At 39.9% G+C, this 23,476-nt stretch overlaps 1 pseudogene; it reads left to right on the top strand.

Annotated features, from left to right (window-relative positions):
- Positions 1-5,623: 5,623 nt before the first annotated feature.
- On the top strand, positions 5,624-6,228 carry LOC110291822 (annotated as a pseudogene).
- The last annotated feature ends 17,248 nt before the right edge of the window (positions 6,229-23,476 follow it).

Below are 23,476 nucleotides of genomic sequence, written 5' to 3'. Positions count from 1 at the left end.
GTATTCCCTTCTACAACTCCCATTTTATCCTCCCATTCAAGAACCCCAATCAATAACTATCTATTCTGTTTCTTCTTTTTAATGAAACCTGTCTCTTTCCTCTCATCCCTTATTCTTTATATACCCTCTTATTCTATCAATTTTAACTTGGTTATCATTTCACGTATATACACATATAAATTCTCTATTAATCCTACTGATACATGAACATGGTAGATCTCCCCATATTCTGATATAGAATTCAATTCCTTGGTTTGAAACATTGAATCATTGAAATTTTTTCATATAAGTCTTTCACTTACTTAGTTAGAGATGCCCCAATCCTTTTCTGATTTTCATAGAGCCACATAACAGGGTAGTGTCAGCTAGTCTCAGCCGAGTGTGCTCTATAACATTTAGTTAAATCTTTGTAAAGATAGAGGTAATTTTTTAAAAGACTAAGTTGGATAAATCTAGACTAGTGTTTTAAAAGCACTCATTAATGTCTATTCTCTTTATTCCTTCCCATATCTTCATAATAGATTTTCCTTCAACAGAAACTATATACTACCAGGAACAAAGTGTACTCAGGGTTGCATTCATCAATTTTCAATTTCCTCTTAGAAAAGATATTGATATCAAGAGCTCAGCATTAAGTTGGAAATTTGAGCAATGTCCTGTTAGCAGACCATGTTAGAAGCATGTCCTCCTCATCTTCTAACCATGCTGCACACTACTCTCACTCAGAACTTTCTGAGAATGATATCTTCACTTAAATCTGAAAATGACTGTTACAGCTTTTCATAAAGCTTGAGCCTACCACCTTATAGAATAAATACTATCTTTGCTGTCTGGCAAAATAAGACTGTCCAAGTTCTTTCTGTAAAACTCTATATGGACCAACTTATTTGTGTTAGCACCACAATCTACTATACAAGTGCCACCAACATTCATGTTGATTTCAGTGTCCTTTGAGTACAGTGCAGACCTTTGAGTATAGCAGACTCAAGCAATTCTTGCCACCTGCCAATAATAAGTGCCTTATCAGGATAATTATGGGAATAATGAATTTGCCCTCATATCAAAGGGCATGTAAGACAGTGTCTGTTTCCCTTCCAAACTAATGTTCTTTTAGCCATTGTTTTCTAAGTTTGGGTTATCTTTGTTCTCATTTTCATAGTCATAAGAAGAATCAAAGAATCATTAACATACTATAACAAATTATATTTTCTTACCACCTATCCAACAGTGTAGCAAATGAAACTACAAGATATCAAACTGCATGTGTGCTAAGCTGGGTGAGGGGTCTGGGGTCTTTTCAGGAATAGAAGAGGCAAAGGGAGACTGAACATCTTTGGCCATGTGGTAAGTCTAGGTAAAGTCAGGGTAGATTTCCCTTAGTGGAGTGTGGCAAAGGCTCCAGTTATTGTGTCAAATGTTGGGCATTCCAAACCCGGGAAGGATTATGTAAAAAGCTGCCCTCTGCCTTGCTTTCTGGGAAATCCTGATCCTGTAGGGAACCTCTCATTTGAGGTTGTCCTCAGTCAGCCCACAAGTACTCCCTCATTCCTTTTACCCACTTTGTACCTAAGTCATGTGATACAAAACATCTCAGAAAAGGCATTTCTTGTCTCATTATTCCAATTTATTTGCTTGTCTTCCAGAATAAAAGTCCACTGAAAGAGGAATTTTATCATTTTTTTTTGATCTCATGTCAACACATAATTTCCACAATTTGGGCTCTAGATATGTGTGCTAGGAAATACCAATTACAATCAGGGACACAGAACAGAACTCCTGCTCCCCAGAGACATAGAAAATTCTCATGTCCTATTAGAAATTACCTGCTCATGGGAGAGGTAATGAGACAGTCAGTCAGTCCACCTGCCAGTAGGCGAGCTTTGCTACTCATTTTGCAGGCACTCCCTTTGAGAACTTTTATCCCTATACTAAGTCATCACCAAATTATTATAGTTGGAGCATTTTTGGCTAAGAGTCAGAGACTGGAGCATTATGAGCTAAGAAATTCAAAGTACCATGCTAAGAGAATACCTTAGAAGGCATGAGGATTAAAAGAACTTTACTAAAAACTAAATTTATCCTTTGAAAATTTATCTTTAAACTCTTTAATTTGTCCTTTGAAAATTTCATATATGTATATGATGTATTTTGGTCATATTTACCCTGACTCCTTTCAACTACTCCCAGACTCTCTACTACCCACTCCTCCCAACTTCATCTCTTCTTTTGTTGTTATGTTTATAGCCAACTAGGTCTAATCAGTGCATAGATATGGGGTCATTCATTCAGTGTAGCATGAGCAACCTACTAGAGCCACACTCCTAAAGAAAACTGACTTTCTTCCCTTACCAACCCTCCCCCTGTGGCCCACTGTCAGGAGTTCTTCAGCTAGATTTGGGGCCTTGTGAACCTTTCCCGAATCTATGGTGGAATGTTGACTTGATCTCATGCAGGTTTTGTGCAGGCAGCAACAGCTGCTAGAAGTTCAGGAGCATATTGACCTTGTCATGTTCAGAAGACACTCTTTTATAGTGTGTCTCCCTTTTGCAACTTAGTCCAGACATCTGTGTTGGCACTATGCCACAGTCATCTGTCTTGGGTTTGGAGCTGGTCTCACATTGTGTCTCTTTTTCTGATACACAAATTTTTGTCCCTCTCCACTTATATTCAGTCTAAATTTACCAATCCAGGGTAAAATGCTTTGGGCATTATCAGAAAAGTCCCTGGGAGGACTTTTGTAAAAATAGGTTTTCAGTCTCCATTCCCCACTTCCCGATTAAAGGAGTTGAATGTGGTACAGGAGGATATGAATCTCTGACAAGCTCCACGTAATGGGGCTAGCATCCTCTGGGGACCTCTCAGGAATTGTTGAACTAGACAGTTGAGTCTTGTGTATATTCAAAAACTGGACTCAAAAAAAAAACAAGGACATAAATCACATCTGATACATTTGTAAGGATATGAGAAAGAGAGAAAGGAATCACAGTTTAATGCATGGATGTTATTGTTTATTGACTTGTTGCATTATCTCTGTACCTTAGGTATAATTGTGTTATTAATGGCCTCATTTTAGTTACTAGAAAATGGAAGCTTAGACAACTCACACAGATTTCCAGATGTCAACCAGCTGAGCTTGGATTCTGGTTTCTCTAACCCCAGAATAAACTCCTGGTGACTCAGGCTAAGGCCTTTGAGACTGTCCTACTAGGGCAAGGGTGTCTCAGGTTTGCATGTTCAAAAATGACATTTTCTCCTCCAGAGAAACTAGAATAATCAACTGTGGGCAGCCTGTCTGTTATTTCCATTTACTCTACAGTAATCCAGTGTGGGAAGACTATCTTAACTCAGGTAATCTTGCAATCTGCAGCTTTGGAAGTCACGCTACCGCCAGGACTCAATTCCCGGATCTATGAGGACAAGGACTTAAATGTCTTAAAACTAACATTTATACTCTTTAAATTAGAAAGAAGCAACTCACATTCACCAAGAATTGCCAAAGACTTTGAATCTTCACTCCGTGTATCCTATAGGCTATAACCCATAGGCACTGGAAGCTATACCAGAAACTGTAGCCATAGTAAAAGGAATGTAATACTGTTGTAGTTAAAAATGTCATTAGTTTAAAGTATGTGGTATTCCCTAAAAGAGTAGCCCTGAAGTGGCATGGTACTGGATATGAGGCCTTCAGATCTGTGAAAGGTAGAAGCACTTTTTATTCATTATATTTCTGTTCTGTCCTCTATAGATACTGTACATCAAACAGTCTTTTCTTACCTGAAGGTTGAAACTAGGGAGATACTTATTGTTGTCCTGTCATAAGAAACCCCACATGCAAACATGTCTAGAAGCTAGACTGCTTCTCTTGGCCATGACCTGGATCAGTAGTAAAAGCTGATATTTTCCTGTACCTTGCTGCCAATTTCACTGGTGACACCATGTCTGGAAACCAGGCCATATGTATAGACAACAAGGAGACTTTGTATAAAGATTCAAACTTTTCCTTCCCAGCAGGCCAGGGAGGACAACACAGGAAGTGTGCCTTGAATGCATCGTGTTTATGAAGTGACCACTCATTGTAAAAACAGATTTACAGTGAGTGTGATGTGTGTGGTTGAGGTCTGGCAATCATCATGATGGTGACCACGAATAAAACTACAAGGGAAAATCATAAATTTAAAAACTAAATATGACTTCAAATAACAACATTCTCCCATTGAAAAGGCTCAGATATTTTTCCTTTTTCATTTATTTTTACATTTTAATATTTACATTTTCATTTTATGTATATGAGCGTTTTTCATGCATTTAAGTATGTGCAACACATTTGTGACTGGCAGCTGGAGAGCCCAGAAGAATGTTGATTACCTAGAGTTGGAGTGACAGACAGTTATGAGCTGCCTTATGGATTCTAGGAACCAAACCTAGGTCTTCTGCAAAACCAGCAAGTGCCCTTCATGGCTAAGCCATCTCTCCATCCAAATTTTATTTTTAAAATATATTTGTATTTATTCTTTGAGAATTCCATACATGTATTTAATATATTCTGATCCTCTTTACCTCCAACTCTTTTTTAATGTTCTGACAATTGAATCTAGGGCTTAATACAGTGCTAGGCAAGTGATCTACCATTGAACATTTCCATAGATATTTGATTTTCATTTATATGATGTAGTCCAATTTTTTTCATCTGTTTTGTGTGTGTGTGTGTGAGTGTGTGTATTATATAACAAGACACACATGCGTATTATAGAAGTATACATATCATGATTTACAGGATGTATGTGTGCACGCACATGTGTGTGTGTGTGTGTGTGTGTGTGTGCGCGGGCGTGTGTATTTGAAGATGAAAGGACAACCTGAAGGAATCAGGTTTTTCCTGCCTTCGCATGGGATGAGCATGTCAACCACACCATCTTGCCAGTTCACCAATTTATTTATTTATTCATTTGTAACATCCAGATATTTTTCTCTACCCCAGTAAGGCACTTGTAAAGTATTTTATATGTCAATGGTTCTAAAATTGCATGTTAAGGATAGGAGACTAATATGTACACTATGATATTTCCTATGCACTTAAGCATTTGCTGATTCTCTTGGTATGGATAGGGATAATTTAGCATATTGTACATACATCAGAAAATTGAAATGCTATGAAACCTAAGTAAAATAGGATCTCTCAAACATAAGAAAAACCATGATGTTCTAAAATTTCTTCTTTTGGGTGTGTGTATCCATGTCTTTGCAAGCACACATGTAGATGTATCTTCCAGGCCTCAAATATAAAGTGTATTTCCAATCATAATCAATGTTTTCTTAATGTATTGTGTTATCGAGCAGCCTAAAGCTATATATACAACATAGTAGAAAGAAGTTACATAGACCGAATGCATTGAAGTTCAACAATATCTGTAAACATTTCAAGCTTTGCAGATAGCCAGGGAAACTCCCAGGATGGCATTTGTACCAAATTTAGATTTATTCTCGGTGCCATCCATCTCGGTCATCAGCTGGTCAATCTTCTCTTGCTCCACAACATTCACTTTCTTGCTAACCAGAGCAGGTGCAATAGTGTTACTGATGTGCTCAACAGCCTTGAGACACCCTTCCTTCCCCATGAAGCTTCATGGATGTGTCTGCCTCCGACTTCTACAGGTCTGGCAAGTATGACCTGGACTTCAAGTCTCCGGATGACCCCAGCAGATACATCACACTCGACCAGCTGGCTGACCTGTACAAGTCCTTCATCCAGAACTACGTAGTGGTGTCCATTGAAGACCACTTTGACCAGGATGCCTGGGGTGCCTGGCAGAAGTTCATGGCTAGTGCAGACATCCAGGTGGTGGGCGATGACCTCACAGTGACCAACCCTAAACAGATTGTCAAGGCAAGAAGTCATGCAACTGCATCCTGCTCAAAGTGAACCAGATCGGCTCCGTGACCAAGTCTCTGCAGGCGTGTAAGCTGGCCCAGTCCCATGGCTGGGGTTTCATGGTGTCCCACCAGTCTGGAGAGACTGAAGACACTTTCATCGCCGACCTGGTGGTGGGGCTCTGCACTAGGCAGATCAAGACCGGTGCCCCTTGCAGATCTGAGCTCCTGGCCAAGTACAATCAGATCCTTAGAATTGAGGAAGAGCTGGGCAACAAAGCCAAATTTGCTGGCAGGTCCTTCAGGAACCCCCCTGGCCAAGTAAAGCATGGACTGGAGATCCCTGGAGCCACCAGCTGATTGGTCCTCCATCCTTGATGTCATCCAGGTAGCTCAAGGCCGGCCCAGTGCGTGCCCCTCCCATGTCATTGCTCGCACCTGACCACCAGAAACCCTGCTGGAGACCCAGCTTTGTAATCATGTGATTGGTCTGAATCACTCTGTCACCTGACTTCTCAGCTAGTGTAGAGTCCTTGGAACTCTAGGGTGCCCACCCTTAAGACACCCCCCCCCCAGTNNTTTNNATNNAAAACNAAAAGCCCANAAAAAAAAAAAAGGAAGGAAGGAAGGAAGAGGGAGGGAGGGAGGGAGGGAGGGAGGGGAAGAATGGAAGAAAGAAGGAAGGAAGGAAGGAAGGAAGGAAGGAAGGAAGGAAGGAAGGAAGGAAGGAAGGAAGGAAGGAAGAGTCATTAGCTAGAATGCTTGCTCAAATGTCAACAGTATGAACATGGGGATTCTGTCCAGTTCAAAGCCTGATTCTTCCTAAACAGACTCAGTCCTAGTGTGGAAGGAACAGGTTTGTGGGGAAGCAATGTCCTGCTGGACTATGTCAGAGTGTGGCTCTGTAGATAAGAATGTTGTAAGTCTCTGTGATCATTTTCTTCATTAAAAGATTAATGTGTGAAAATCACCTTATATGTGCAAATGGGTGCTACCCACTAAGCTTACTCAAATATCTTAAACATTATTTTGTAGGCAGTAACTACAGCTATTGGGAAATCCAAAGTATTGAATAAAAATACAATGCTATTTATGTATTACTCTTATTAATCAGTATTGATTATACTGACAAGAACTTAACATGAGGATTTATTTGTGACAACAGATATTTTCAAAACCGCAGGGTTTACCTGAAGCTGAAATGCCAAGGTGTGTTCCATCTATGCACTGTGTCATTGTGTCCTGTGATCCCAACTTCAAGTAATAGACACTATTTTGTTTCGTGAAAGGGATAACTCTCCTCTTGCCTGAAACTGGAAGAGCCATTCTCTTGGGAACATTTAATATTTTTAGCTTAAACATGAATGGAGTCATTTCAATGCACACTGTATCTTCTAATGAAGATAATATAGCCTATCATGGTGGTCTCTTTCAGAGTCCCTTTCTCCCTCTCATCATCGGAAGGACTAGAAACAGAGGCTAGATGACCCAGAGAACTAGGATAAGACCAAAAATGACTGGCAAAAAAAAAAAAATCAATGAAAGGATGCCTAATGATATTCTGCTATACTGATAGACTGATGCCTAATCCAACTGATGGAAATAGCTACAGAGATTCACAGCCAAACATTAGGTGGTATTTGGCTGGTGAATATCCTGAAGAAAGGAAGAACAGATTGTAGAAGCCAGGGTGGTCAAGGACACCACAAGAAAACCCTCAAAAACAACAAACCTGGACTTATAGGGCCTAAGATTGAACCAACAATCAGGGAGCCTACATGAGAATCTCCTAGGCCTTCTGTATGTATGTTATTGTTGTGTGGCTTGATGTTCTTGTGTGACTCTTAACAGTGGGGCCAGTTGCTGTATCTGACACTTTTGTCTGCTTTTGAGACCATTTTCCTCCCGCTGGGTTGCCTCATCCAGCCTTAATATGAGGGAGGTCCCTGATCTTGTTGCAATTTGATATGCCATGTTTGGTTGATATCCTGGGAGGGAGGCCTGCCCTTTTTGAATGAAATAAGAGGATCAGTGCATGGGGGAGGGCAGAGGTTGGGGGGGATGGAGGATTTAGGGGTGGAGGGAGGGAGGGGAATCTGTGGTCAGGATGTAATGTATGAGAAAATAAATTAGTTTTTAAATTAAAAAGATAGACAAAGATTCCTTGCATTGACAGCTCACAATTTTCAATAAAGAGTTCATTCAGAAATGTATCTCTTCTACTAGGTCAGTGCCCACACACTTGGTTTTGACTCTGTCAGGTATTTTTTTGAATAAACTTTGTTACTTAAATTCCCTTAAGAATCTTTGCAATATATTCTCACTATTCTACTTGTTATACAAGGGAAAGGAATCAAGATCCAGCATAGTTAAATGACTAATAAAATGTCAACAAGGGATTTTATAAATAAGAAGTTTCATTGGGGTATATATGCATTTTTTTATATTTTCTTTACACTTGAGGATTTCACACATGTATAATATAAAGTTTGATCATATCTGTCCCTGCTCCCCTCCAATTACCCCCCAGAACATGGCATCCTCTGAACGTATATTCCTTTGATTTATAGCCTACTCAGTTCTATCAGTGCAGTCCTGACCAATAAGTACAGCAGGGCAGCTTTCTGAATAGGAGAATAGGGGGCTCTTCCTCAGGGAAGTAGTACATCATTTTGGCAGCTTTCCTCTTTCTTCCATCTGTAAATATTAAGGGGCTTCAACTATGGACTTTTTGAAAATAGTTTGAGGGCAGCCATCACAATGGTAGAAGGGCAGAGGCCCATTTTTTGTCAGTATAATGGTTTTCAGTTAGTCCTGGGAATCTATTAAGCTGATAGCAAAGTGAGGGTTATTTTTTACTATCCATTAAATAGCAGAGAGAGAAAAGGTGGAGGACAAGAATGTCAGGTTCTTTCTCTAGGATTTCTGAGGCTCTGTCTCTGCCATTTTTAATCATACTAGCAAGTGGATCCACCTCATTTAAAAATCAGTGTGTAGAGCCTTTACAGCACCTTCTAGAGTGCTTCCACAAGTGTAACGGAGGAATTAATGATAAGAAATCGTATTGGGTCATACCTAGTAAGAGTCATATCTTCTATGGCTACATTGGCAAATATAGAGCTTGGATTGCTCCAGGAGACAGTGTTCTTGAGGAGGAAGGCCTTTTATCAAAACCCCTCCTGGTTATAAGGAGAGGGTCAGAGCATGAGGCCACACTCCACATAGAGATGTGACCAATGGTCACATAGCCCAGAGCAGAGTTCTTCATGCTAATGAGTTATCTAGATGGGCCTTGAGTGTTTAGCCAAAAGCTTCCCTTCCCCAGACATTCCTTCCTGAAAAAGGTATTTAATCTCTGGTCTACCCTAAGGAGGTAGTATAAACCCATTTTCCACAGTGAACGATCAATAAATAGTTTGGAACAAAGAACTGTCTCTTTCATCAAGAAATGTCATGGGGAGATGGAGGAAGCTTCATCTACAGAACCATACAGTCTAAGTGGTCCTCCTCTAGAAGGCTCCTCTGTGCTCCCAGACAATCGCCACTAAGCCAGCGTTCCCCATCTCCCCAGCCCTGGGGGACAGTCCCCTCAGTTCTCTACTCCTCCTTGTGGTTTCCAGCAGCGACTGCCCAGAAGTCAGGGAATCTTAGCTTCATCCTTAGCCTAGGCCCTTTCTCACTCTGGCTGAAGACCCTGCCTATGGCTGCATTCTCCCACCCCCTGAGCAGTTCATTGGCACTTCTCAGGAGCCCATCACCCCATAGTGGGCATAGAGTAAATGCAGTCTAGCATCTCCTATTTCACTTGCCCAAGCAGCATTTCCACACTCACCTGGAATGTCATTTAGTCTGTCCCACAGAGTTCCTACACCCAGTGGCAAGGCTGTTTAGTGTGCCAGCAGAGTTCCTATGCTCCAGTGGAAAGGCTGAATGTGGGACCACAAACTACTAGGGAGGTATCCCTTTCCTTGCACTATGACTTTTGTTCAATAAAACTTCTGACAAAAAGCACTGTCCAGCCATGCAGAATAATTGTTTGAACTTCCGTTTGAATGGATTTTCATAGTCATTTTTATATACGCTTGGTTTTTTTTTTCCACTAATCCACCAACTACTTCCTTCTCTCCGTACATGGCTGTATGTCATGTATCTGTGTGTTTTTGTGTCTGTGTGTCTGTTTCTGTGTGTGTTTGTGTATCTATATCTGTATGTGTGCTTATCTGTGTCTGTAAATGCTTGTGTGTGTCTGTGTGTGCTTGTGTGTGTCTGTGTGCCTGTGTCTGTGCCTGTATCTGTTTGTGTTTTGTGTGTCTGTGTCTATGTGTCTGTATGTGCTTGTCCCTCTGTGTGTGTGTCTGTGTGTTTAATGGAACAATGGCTGGATCATGGAGCAGTTCAATTACTAACTTTTAAGCCATATTCTTTCCACTTTCTGTAGTGGATGCTTTTATTATCATTTCCACCAATGATAGTCAAGCATCCCTTTCACTCACACTCCAGTAGCTCTTCCTATCTTTAGTCTTCTAGGCAATTGCTATTCCTACTGGAGTGAGACAATGTCTTTCCTTGCGTTTCTCTGACAACTAGTTAAGGTTGGACATTTCTTGTCTTCCTTAGAGAAATGTGTGCTTCCTTGGAGGGTTAATGACAGCGTCCTGGCTGGTTGTGCTTTTTGTTTGGTTTGGTTTGGTTTGGTTTGGTTTGGTTTGGTTTGGTTTGGTTTGGTTTGGTTTGGTTTGGTTTAGGGCTTTGTTTGGGGCTTTGTTCTGGGATGTTTGCTACTGAGATTTTGGAGCTCCTTTTGTGTTCTGGATGTCAACACATGTACGCATTACAGATAGTCTCTCCATTCTGTTGGTTGTTTCTGCCCCCTATTGCTTGGTTCCTTTTCCGTCCAGGCTTTGTGCTTTGATATAATTCCAGTTGTTAATTTTGTTGTCGTTTTCTTTCCTGTGCTTTTGAGTTCTTATCTAAAAACTCTGCTCATTTTAATATTCTTGAACATTTCCAATTTCTTCCAATGTTTGAATTTAAGCCCTAAGTTTTTTATGAGTTGTTTGCTGCAACTAGTAAGAAGTAGAGGATCAGAAAAGTCTATTGAGTTTGTTTGTTTGTTTGTCTGTCTATCTGTTTGTTTTTCAAAGTCTTGCTTAGTGGCCTAGAATGGTCTCTGGCTTCTGCTTCTCCTTCCTCCACCTCTGAATGTTGGGATAACAGGCAGACACCTCCACACTCATGCATGGCCAAAGTAATTTTTACAATACCTAAGGATGGATTTGAGCACAGGATTATAAACTATGCTTTATGATAACAAAAGCAACTTGCATCTGATTGCATAATCTATATGGCTCAGTGGCTATGTTCATACAGACATATACGCAGAAGGATAAACTCACACCTGAACACTTGCCTGATGAATGAGCTAGAACACTTAGTGCCATAAACCACCTACCTTCCTGGGTGCTTCCTTTAATTATGGTTAATATTCATGCTACATTTTCTTTAAAAAACATTAAGAATTTGGGAGAATCGTGTTGAAGTTTGAACATAGAAACTGTTAAGGTGAAATATTTTAGCAGCTCATCTGTTTTGTGTCTAACTTTTCTCAACTGTAATGCTTAGTTAAATAATACAAGTCCATAAATCTATTACTTTATATACTAAAACGAAGTCTGTATGTGGAATTGTTTCAATTCCTTTTCTGTATATATTTTATTCTTACTGTGACTATTTTTAATATTCTTTTTCAGTGTCAAGGATCAATTTCAAGGCCCTGTTTATGCTAGGCAAGTGTTCTCCACCTAAACAACACCCCAAACCCTTAAATACATTTCCATTTGGTTGTATATGTATCACATTGCCTGTTCCTTGGTGTGTCCTGTTACTTTTGAGTGCATGTTGAACATTTTGTGTGTCGTTCTTGGGTATCTGGGTTTTCTTGCCCTCCTTTAAAGAACATTCTGTCACATGGTTAAATTACAGACTAGTTTGATCATTTAGGGTCTTGGAGTCTTGTTTTTAAGCTTGGATACAATGCTTCTGAGGAACTCGCTCAGAGATAATTTCATGAAGATGTGTTCCTTTGGAGTTTACACCAAATGTCTCCAAGTTTAAAGAAATTACCTGATTCCCTAGTGCTCTGATTCATGCATTCTAGCAATAGTCTGTGCATAAGTACTTGTTAGCTCCTTCCTGGTGTCCTAGCATCCGTTTCTATGATCTGTCTAGTACTGCAGAAAGAGTTGGAGTGGTTATGATGTGGCTATCTGGACATGGGCTCTTTGTTGGTATTTAACAGGGTTCCCTTTTCCTTTTGACAGTTACAAATGTCCTTCATTTATCCATGGTGGAGGAACTATAATGACCTCTTCAGCTGAGAAGGTGTAAAACAGAATGTGAAATGAAAGGGCACATTTATGACAGAAAGATGATGAGGGTCACATTGAAGCCATGTGTCAGTTTTTCTTCTGTTTGCTTTGTACTATATTCAGTGACCAGAGTTCAGGAAGAACACTTTGTCATTAGGGGTTCACTTCAGAACCTGTTATCAGAAACTTAAACTATGTGGTTCTAAGAGTCACTTCTACACAGTTCAATTCCACTGTTAGCAGACATTTTCTGTACTTTCTAAAAGTATTATTTTTGGGTTGCTTAATTTTCCAGAAAATGTAATTTAATAATGACAATCTAATTTTCTGTAATATGATAAACATTGGAAAGAAACCAAAGGAGATAGCCAGTTAAAATCTATACATATGAAGTCTATAAATCTGTAGTTATATTAGCATTTTGATAACAAGAAAACAAAAACTAGGTGGCAGGGAGCTTCATTTTATTCTTTTTCTGTCCTCATTTCGTCTGTCAGACAATGGGACAATCAAATCACTACAGACACTTTTAGTATTCAGTACTTCTGAGAAAACATTTATCATCATAATTCACACTTAAAGTGGGTAAAATTCTGACAGTTGAAAATATTTTTTAAAACTTTGAGTGCTTAATTTTCCACATAGAGCTATCATCTGACTATGCAAATAAAATTATAAATTGTGATCTTTCTAAAGAGCTGTGAACTTTAAAACACAGAATTCAGTTTTTATGACATAAACTCCTGTTCTCTTTTTACTGGGACAAATCCAGAGAGACAGCCTTGCATAGCAATGAAAACTAGACATCATCAGAGAAGCAGCGACATCACTTTTCCTGAATATCCTCCCTCAAATTAATAAGAGCTTTCTTAAATAGTGGCCAAGATTGGAGTTGATACTGGCCACCAGGTGGCAGCCATAACTCAGTAACATGAGCAGCCTTCCTGCCTTCTGCCTTCTCACCCCCATATTCCTTAGCACAAATTACCATGTTTACAAACATTGCTAGTATGGTCATGAGGGCTGCTAGTAACTCACTTTCTCCCTTCCCTCCTTAAAACATGCAACTCCCATTTGACGAGCCCGAGGTCTCTGAGTCCTATGTTTTCTGTACTTAAAAAAAAAAAAAATTCTTGATGTGATTATTTTCCCCCTTTCATTGTATTTTCACCTCCATGGCAGAACAGTTCCTGGAATTTACTTGGGTAGGCACTAAGACTGCCTTCCTCATTTCTTCCTTCTTCCTGAACAGGAAGGCTTTCCCAGAAGAAAAATGAACTATTTCCCTTCAGTTCCATATTTGTGGGTCTGCTAAGTCGGAAGCAGAAGAAAGAAAGGAAGGTTGCAGATAACCAATTTCCTGTAATACTGTCTTCTCCCAGCAGATATCCCTGCCAATTCATCTCTAGGCTGCTGAACTTTAGGAATTTCTTCTTCGGGTTTCTTCTTAGTTTCTGAAGCCACCAGAGTGAACAGTAAAGCTCAATTATAGCTAGCTCTTGAATCAGATGCTCGTGGCAATGACTGTCTTAGTTAAAGCAAGATTTTAATACAGACTATAAAAATTATAGGAAGATTATAGGAATAAGGCAGAAAGTTGATGATCTTTCTCAGAGGTCCGTATGATTTTCAAAGGAAGGGTCCATGTATAGACTACACTCTTCAGGGCTCACAGAGAAATCAGAGCTCAGCATAGCTAGAAACAAGGTATAACTGCCAGTTACGGTTTTCCTCAGCAGGAAGTCTGCACAACACATGGGATGAACTCTGGGAGAAAGCATTTCATGAAATGCCAGTGGCTGTGGAATAATTACTCAAATAAAATACCTTAAGTTCCCTGGGTAGAGACCAGATCATTATGAAATGCATATTCACTTGAAATGTGAGTTCTTGAAAGAGCTACACATATTTATCAAGATAATGTCTTTAGTTCTAGGAACAGAGATTACAGATTGATGCTTTGTACACATCCAATCTCCCATGCATACATAATATAAGGTAGAGAATAATGCATATAATTCCACTTTATAAGGAACAAATAGAAAATACTTATCAGTATAAACTTCACATTCATATCGTGTTCAAATTCTATTTACTTAGCTAGCTTTGTCATTTACTTTTAAAAATCTAAAGTAGCTCTCTTGTCTTGAATAAATTTCTTTAGGGTTTTTGTTTTTTAATCCATTTTGACACTGTCTTTTTTTTTTCATTCATTACATGTTGTTTTGTCCTTTCTACACACAGGCACATGCAAGTGCACAAGCACATGCACGTACACACACACACACACACACACACACACTTAAATGTAGAACGTTCACATAAAGGCAAACATGGTGTTTATCTTTTTTGAGTATATAATATTTCATTTAACATAATCTCTCTGGTTCCCTTCATTTCCTGCTAATATTACTTCACTCTTTCCTATTCTGAAAATTCCATTACTATGTATATGTACCACATTTGTGTCTATCCATCACTCCATTGGACATCTAGACTGATTTCATTTATTAGCTATTGTGAAAAGATATATCAACTAACAAGGGTGGACAACCATCTCTGTAGCAAGGTAGGCAGACTTGGAGTCCTTGGGTACATACCAAAGAATAGCAGAACTTTTAGATAGACCTAGTGTTGCTTATCTTTTGATGCTTGTATTGGGGCTGCGGACGGGGAGTGAATGATGTACACAGGTGATTTCTTGTGAAACTTCTCCCCACCTTAACTTGTAAAATAAAGGATAGAGCTGGTGATTGGGCAGTGGAAGACAAGGTGGAGCTGAAAAGTTTGAGGGAGAGGGAGGAGAGGAGAGAAGGGGGGATGACTGGAGAAGGAGAAGGAAGGAAGATGGAGGAAGAGGAAGACAATCCAGATTCTGCATGGCTTAAATTAGCCACAGGTAGCTATGAATATCATAAAAGGAAAAAAATAATTGGGATAATTTGTCTAATCTAAGTGGGCAGCTTGTATCATAATCAGTTGGCTCTGTTATTACTGTGTGGGCGTCTTGTGAATTGAGAATTTATTGACATATAAATCTGACTGATTAATTATAAGCTTCTAGAGTTTTGATTTTACCAGGTTACAGGGATTTGGGACTGCCAACCACAGAGGTAGATGGCTGAGAAGGAATGGGTGGCTCTGAGTAAGGCAAACTGGAGAAGGGAAGACTGCTGACTGCGGCTAGCCTAGAGGAGGTGAGACAGTGGCAGCGGGCAGAGAGTAGCTGGGTATAGCCTGGGATGATGCCATTTTGCCAATATTTCCCACAACAAGAACTGAATATTTGGAATGCCTTTCTCTGGATATGACATGGCCACATGATCTTAAAACCCTTGTGTTTTCTTGATGCATTATCATTATTAGCATGAAATGGTCGTTTTATGTCTTATGGTAAATTTCTGGTTTGAAGTCTACTTTAGCAGATACTTAATAGCTACCCCAACTTCTTTTGACTCAATAGGTTAAGTACATCATTTGACTCTGCAGGTGTCTATACTGTGAACAATAAACTAGCTTGAATTTTTATTTTTAATCCTTTCAGCTGGTCACTATCTCTTCATTAGTGAGTTAAGCCATTTGTACTTAAGACTGTTATTGAGAAATGTTTACTAATTCCTGCAATTATATTTGTTGTTTGACTGATTATGTGAATCATTGTTTGTTCTTTGCTTTCTCCCTAGCTTCTTTAGGAATTTATTTGTGTTTTTGTTGTTGTTGTTGAGCATGGCATATTTCTTCCTAGATCTCATCTATTCATCATGTTATTTTACATTGCTCTCATGATTGAATCTGTCCCTCTTCCTGTTTGTATAAATGACTCCTTTAGTGTTTGTTTAGTGGTTATGGACTGCCCAGTTTGTGATTGCCTGAAATGCCTTCAGATCTGTCCATTGTAGGAAGTAACTTAGCTTGCAACTAAAGAACAAAATAATGCATCTTCTTGCTATCTTCTCTGCAAAGCGCTTAAATAATATACGTGTTTAGATACGATATAACATGTTAAAGAAAGCATACTTGGATTGCTGTGTTATATAAGGAAACACACACACACTGACCTTTGAAATATAAACAAAGTATAAAGCTATTCCAGCATTTGAAAGTTTTCTCTCTTCTTCTGGTTTCTGTGGAGGCAGATTGAAAATCCTGAAGTTTATTCAGCACAGTGAAAATCAGAGTCAGAACAATAACAAATTGGTTAAGAAGGAAAAAAAATGCCTTGAATATGGATAAGAAGCCTCTTATAATGAACAACAAGCATATTTTGGGCCTCACTTAAACCAAAAATAAAGGCAACATGACTTTGAGAGAAATGTAGAGCGGTGTGTCCAGCCATGCTGCCTTCCACATGAGAACTCATCATTTCTCTCCCTGTGCTTATAAATTCTGTACACAGTCCATTGATGGACATTGCCAGAGCACACTGCTCCGACATTGCCCTATTAAACATTTCTGTATTAAAAAGTTTCTAAAACTGTATTACATGGACTTGAATTAAAAACTAACACACACAAATTTCTAAATAGGGCTTTCTAATTCAAGTCACACTCCTGTTCCCTACTAAGGAGAGGGTGGCATGAGGAAATGGTGGCAAAGGAGAATCAGACAGATAAGCTGGAGCAAAATGCCGGGGGTTTCAACGTGTCTTCTACCTGGATGAGAGACAAAGATCTGGCTTTCATGAGTAAAGGGAGATTAGTTCATTTTGTAATTGGTTCTGTTCCCTCAGGCAACACTCAATACCCTAGAAGTCTTAACAGCAAAGAACTGCACATTACCTGGGCAGGTGTTGAGCAAAGCTTTGTCTTTTAGAGTTCATACTCTCTGAGCCTTGCCCATTTTTGGAGAGTGCTCTTGCATCATCTCATTGGCCTTCAAATATACTCTGGCATTTTCAAATAACTTTGGTGTGGTGGTGGTGTGTGTGCATGTGTGTGTGTGTGTGTGTGTTAGTATGCTCATGAAGACAAAGTGTGTTTCTCTTTCTCCACTTTTTTTTTTTGAGACAGTCTCTCACTGAACATGGTATGTAACCATTAGCTAATCCATCTGGCCTGGGCTTTAGGTGTGCATTTCTACAACTAGATATGGCTGTGCTAGAGCTCTGATTCAGGTATTTCTGCTTGCTCAGCAAACACTGAGTCATCTCTTAAGTTACTTAATGGCTTAACAGATGACATTAGCTTAATAGCTTAATGGATTCATTAATGCATAACATTCTAAGACATAAAACTGATGGTTGCCTTTCCTTTTTCTCCTCCCCAACTCCTCCCAGATTGTATCCTTTTCCTTACCCACCCAACTTCATGATCCATCCCCTCTTTCCCCTCCTCCCCTCCCTCCCCTCCCTCCCTCTTCTTCTCGTTCTCTCCAAACAAGAACATACAAAACAGTCAACAAAAAGACAAAAATTCCAAAATAAAATGAAACAAAAACAAGCAAACAAAAACAACAACAACAATAAAAACATAGAATACCTTTGTATTAGCCTGAGCATGAAGCCAGCTCTAGAGTGCTATTGATATGCACAACATACTTCTATTAAAAAATATCACTTTATTGTTTCCCCTGCTAGCAGGTGTCAAATACAAATAGCATCTTGGTTGATTAATCCTGGGGCTTTGTTCCCATTACCTCTTCTTGGAACTGGGGTCTTCTCTGGCTTGAGATTGTACAGTCTTTACGTGCTATTACAGTCTCTGTGCACTTATAAGTGTATCGCCCCTTATAGTCTCCCCTCCCCCAGCCTGGTACCTGCTTGTTCAGGGGTGGAGTTTCCTGTTCATTCATTTTGCCACGCCCACTGCTGGACCATGTCGCTTTGCTGTTTGGAGCCACACACGTGGCTCATCCTGTTACTGGACCCTGAGTTATTTGGTGGGAATTGGGTCCCCTTCCCCCTTCCTTTATAACTGAGTGTCTGAACAAGTAAAATTGAGCTTTGATCAGAATGAGACTGTCTTGGCTCCATTTCTTCTTTCACCCCGTCTAGTTCCTCTCTTTTTAGCCTGAGTTGCCATCTCAGTTAAACCGTTCGTTGGGAACTGCTGGCCGGCCTCAACAGTTTGGCGCCTGAACAGGGACCTGAAGAATGTCAGAGGGACGCTAAGAGAAACGCTGTTGGTGTGGAGCTCCACAGGAAAGGCAAAGGATCTTCATATTGGGCACTGGAGCAACGGACAGGTACACATGCTAGCGCTAGCTTAAAATTTCAGCTTTGTAAGGTGTTGCTCAGGGTGCGGTAGGATACGAACTAAGCTTGAATCGGTGCTAACCCAATGCTGGTTCTGCTTGGGTCAGCAGCGTATTAATTGGAACTAGAAAAGGTAACAGGCGGTGGGCCGCAGCTCTTTAGGAAGCTGCTTCAGGCGGAAGAAGGAAGGGTTTAAAGTTATGGATCAGGTGGTTGCCCTTAGTTTTCAGGAGTTGTTTCAGGCCAGAGGAGTAAGGCTTGAAGTACAATTAGTAAGAATTTTTTAAAATAAGATAGATAGCTGTTGCCCATGGTTCAAGGAAGAAGAAACAGTAGATTGCGAAACGTGGGAGAAAGTTGGTGAGGCCTTAAAAATCGCTCAGACAGATAATTTTACCTTAGGCCTCTGGGCGCTCATAAATGATGCTATAAGAGATGCAACTTCTCCAGGGCAAAATTCTCCCCAGGGGGAGCTTGTGGTATCTCAGGAGGAGTGCCTATCAGAGAGGGCCTCCTCAGAAAAAGATCTTCTTAACTCAAAAATTGATAAATGTGGAAACTCGGATGATGAACTGAATTTTAACAAAAATCACTCAGATAGAGGAGCTGCCCATTACTTTAATGAGAATTGGTCCTCTTGTGAATCTCCCGCTTCACCTATAGTCACCACTTCGGGAGGTGCTACTCATAGGGACACACGGCTAAGCAAGTTAGAGTTTGAAATTAAGCTTCAGAGGCTGACTAATGAGCTTTGGGAACTAAAAAAATGTCAGAAGCAGAGAAGAGAAACTCTTCTATAGTTCCCCAGGTGCCGCTAGAAAGAGTTGTGAGTCAGGCTCGTGGGAAAGGACAGAATATGTCTAATACGCTAGCCTTTCCTGTGGTCGAGGTAGTTGATCAATAAGATACTAGGGCCAGACATTACCAGACCTTGGATTTCAAGTTGATAAAAGAGTTAAAGGCAGCTGTTGTGCAATATGGCCCTTCAGCCCCATTCACTCAAGCATTACTGGACACAGTTGTGGGGTCACACTTAACCCCCGTAGATTGGAAGACTCTTTCTAAGGCTACCCTGTCAGGAGGAGATTTTTTGCTTTGGGATTCTAAATGGCCAGACGCCAGTAAGAAAACTGCTGCTTCTAATGCTCAGGCTGGTAATTCAGACTGGGATAACAACATGCTTTTAGGAGAGGGTCCATATGAGGGACAGACAAATCAGATTGATTTTCCCATTGCAGTGTACGCGCAAATTGCGACAGCCGCACACCGTGCTTGGGGAAGGTTGCCAGTCAAAGGAGATATTGGTAGAAGTTTAGATAACATTCGGCAGGGTTCTGATGAACCATATCAGGACTTTGTGGACANGCTATTGATTTCAGCTAGTAGAATCCTTGGAAGTCCAGACACGGAAAGTCCTTTCGCTATGCAATTGGCTTATGAGAATGCTAATGCAATTTGCTGAGCTGCGATTCAACCGCATAAGGGACAGACAGATTTGGCGAGATATGTCCGTCTTTGCGCAGACATTGGGCCTTCCTGCGAGTTCTTGCAGGGAACCCATGCGCAAGCAATGTTCTCGAGGAAACGAGGGAATAATGCATGCTTTAAATGTAGAAGTTTAAATCATTTTAGAAGTAATTGTCCTAAGAACAAGGGTGCCGAGGGTAGACAAACAGGCCGTGCCCCAGGAATATGTCCCCAGTGTAGAAAGGGCCACCACTGGACAAAATATTGTAAGCATAAACCAAGGGTTTTGAGCCGCCTGGTGCCGGGAAACAAGGAAAGGGGTCAGCCCCAGNCCCCGAGTTACTCAAAGAAGACAGCTTATGGGGCTATAAATCTGCTGCCCAGCCAACAAGATCAGTTCTTGAGCTTGTCAGGTCAAACCCAAGAAATACAAGACTGGACCTCTGTTCCACTGTCCACNCAGTATTAACCCCAGAAGTGGAAGTCCAAACTCTGCCTACCAGAGTCTTTGGACCGCTGCCTGTAGAAACCTGTGGCTTTCTCTTAGAACGAAGCAGTTCTATTGTAGAAGGCCTACAGATTTATCCAGGTGTTATAAATAATGATTATGAGGGAGAACTTAAAATCATAGCCGCTTGCCCTCGTGGTGTTATAACTATACCCGCTAATCAAAAAATTGCTCAACTTACCTTGATCCCTTTATGACAGTCACTGTATAAATTCTTTGAAAATGAGGAAGGACAAAATAACTTTAACTCCTCTGGCATAAATTGGGTGAAATCTATCACTAATCAGAGACCTAACCTTAAATTGACGCTTGAGGGAAGAAGCTTTGAAGGATTAATAGATACCTGGGCCAATGTAACGATTATAAGAGGGCANGACTGGCCCTCAAACTGGCCCTTGACTGATTCCTTGACTCACCTTCAAGGAATTAGGTATGCCAGTAACCCAAAACGTAGTTCCAAATTGCTAACCTGGTGAGATGAGGATGGGAAATCAAGAAAAATTCAGCCGTATGTTATGTCAAATTTGCCTGTGACCCTGTGAGAAAGAGATCTGTTGTCACAAATGGGTGTTATTCTGTGAAGTTCTAAAGAGATGGTGAATGAGCAGACATTCAGGCAGGGACCCCTGCCTGGTCGTGGACTAATAAAGAAGGGACAGGGAATTAAGACCTTTGAGGATCTTAAACCCCACTCTAACATAAGAGATTTAAAGTATTTTCAGTAGCGGACACTATCTTGCCTACATCCCACGCCAAAAACATTCAATGGCGTAATGATATTCTGATGTGGGTAGATCAGTGGTCTTTACCTAAAGAGAAAATAGAGGCCACTTCTTTGCTAGTGCAAGAGCAGTTAGAAGCAAGACATTTGGTGGAGTCTCATTCTCCCTGGAATACACCCATTTTCATTATCAGGAAGAAATCTAGAAAATGGAGACTGTTACAAGATTTAAAAAAGGTTAATAAAACCATGGTACTTATGGGAACCTTACAACTGGGGCTCCCCTCCCCAGTAACCATTCCTAATGGATATTATAAGATTGTTATAGATTTAAAAGGTTGTTTCTTTACCATCCATTTACATCCAAAGGATTGTAAAAGATTTGCTTTTAGTGTTCCTTCTGTAAATTTCAAAGAACCCATAAAAGGATATCAATGGACAGTTCTCCCACAGGGGATGGCTAATAGTCCCACCTTATGTCAAAGGTTTGTAGCAAAAACAATTCAGCCTGTTAGACAACAATGGCCAAATATTTACATCGTTCATTTCACAGATGATGTCTTGATGGCGGGAAAAGACCCCCAAGATTTGCTTTTGTGTTATAAAGGCTTACAAAAGGCCCTAGCTGATAAGGGATTGCAAATTGCTTCTGAAAAGGTACAAACTCAGGATCCTTATAATTATTTGGGTTTTAGACTCACTCATCAAGCTGTTTTTCCCCAAAAGATNGTTATTCGTAGAGATAACTTAAAGACCTTAAATGATTTTCAAAAATTGTTAGGTGATAGTAATTGGCTTCGCCCCTATTTAAAGCTTACTACGGGGAAGTTGAAACCCTTATTTGATATTCTTAAAGGGAATTCTAATCCCACTTCCCCTAGATCCCTAACCTCAGAAGGATTGCTGGCCTTACAGCTAGTGAAAAAGGCTATTAAAGAGCAGTTTGTCACTTATATAGATTACTCCTTGCCGCTGCACCTGTTAATTTTTAATACGACTCATGTGCCTACGGGACTGATATGACAAAAATTTCCTATAATGTGGATACATTCAAAGATTTCTCCCAAACGTAATATCTTGCCATATCATGAAGCAGTGGCTCAAATGATTATCACTAAAAGAAGGCAGACATTAACTTATTTCAAAAAAGAGCCGGATATCATTGTTCAGCCTTACAGCGTAAGTCAAGACACTTGGCTGAAACAGCATAGTACAGATTGGTTGCTTACACAAATAGGGTTTAACGGAACTATAGACAGCCACTACCCCCAAGATAGATTGATAAAATTTTTAAATGTACATGATATGATATTTCCTAAGATGACTTCTTTACAGCCTTTAAATAATGCTCTATTGATTTTTACTGATGGCTCATCTAAAGGGCTAGCTAGATATCTTATTAATAATCAACAGGTTATCGTAGAGACTCCTGGTCTCTCAGCTCAGCTAGCCGAGTTAACAGTAGTACTAAAGGTCTTTCAGTCTGTACATGAGGCTTTTAATATTTTTACTGACAGTTTATATGTTACTCAGTCAGTACCTTATTAGAAACCTGTGGTACGTTTAACTTCAATATGCCATCAAGATCTTTATTTTCAGAATTACAAAACATCATTCTTGCCCGAAAAAATCTGTTTTATATTGGCCTTATACGGTCTCACTCTGGTCTTCCTGGGCCTCTGGCCGAGGGTAATGATCACAGTGACAGAGCTCTAATAGGAAAAGCTTTAGTTTCAGATCCTGTTGCTTTGGCCCAACGTGATCATGACAGGTTTCATCTCTCTAGCCATACCCTAAGGCTCCAACATAAGATCACTAAGGAACAAGCGAAAATGATTGTAAAACAATGTCCTAAATGTATTACATTATCTCCAGTGCCATATCTAGGAGTCAATCCTAGAGGCCTTATTCCTAATCATATTTGACAAATAGATATAACCCATTATACAGAATTTAAAAAGCTAAAATATATACATGTTTACATTGATACCTGTTCAGGATTTCTCTTTGCTTCTCTACATACAAGAGAGGCTTCAAAAAACGTAATTGATCATTGCCTACAAGCCTTTAATGCCATGATATTGCCTAAACTTATAAAGACAGATAACGGGCCATCTTATTCTAGTAAAACCTTTATTTCATTCTGTAAAGAATTCGATATCAAACATAAAACTAAAATTCCTTACAACCCCATGGGACAAGAAATAGTTAAACGTGCTCATCGCACCTTTAAAAATTGGCTTTTTAAAACAAAAGAAAGGCAGCTATATCCCCCAAGGTCACCAAAGGCTCATGTTGCCTTTACCTTATTTGTTCTAAATATTTTGCAACTGATATTAAAGGTCAGTCTA

Source organism: Mus caroli, chromosome 3, assembly GCF_900094665.2.
Source record: "Mus caroli chromosome 3, CAROLI_EIJ_v1.1, whole genome shotgun sequence".
Classification (NCBI taxonomy): Eukaryota; Metazoa; Chordata; class Mammalia; order Rodentia; family Muridae; genus Mus; species Mus caroli.
This window is presented reverse-complemented; position numbering and strand designations above follow the sequence as displayed.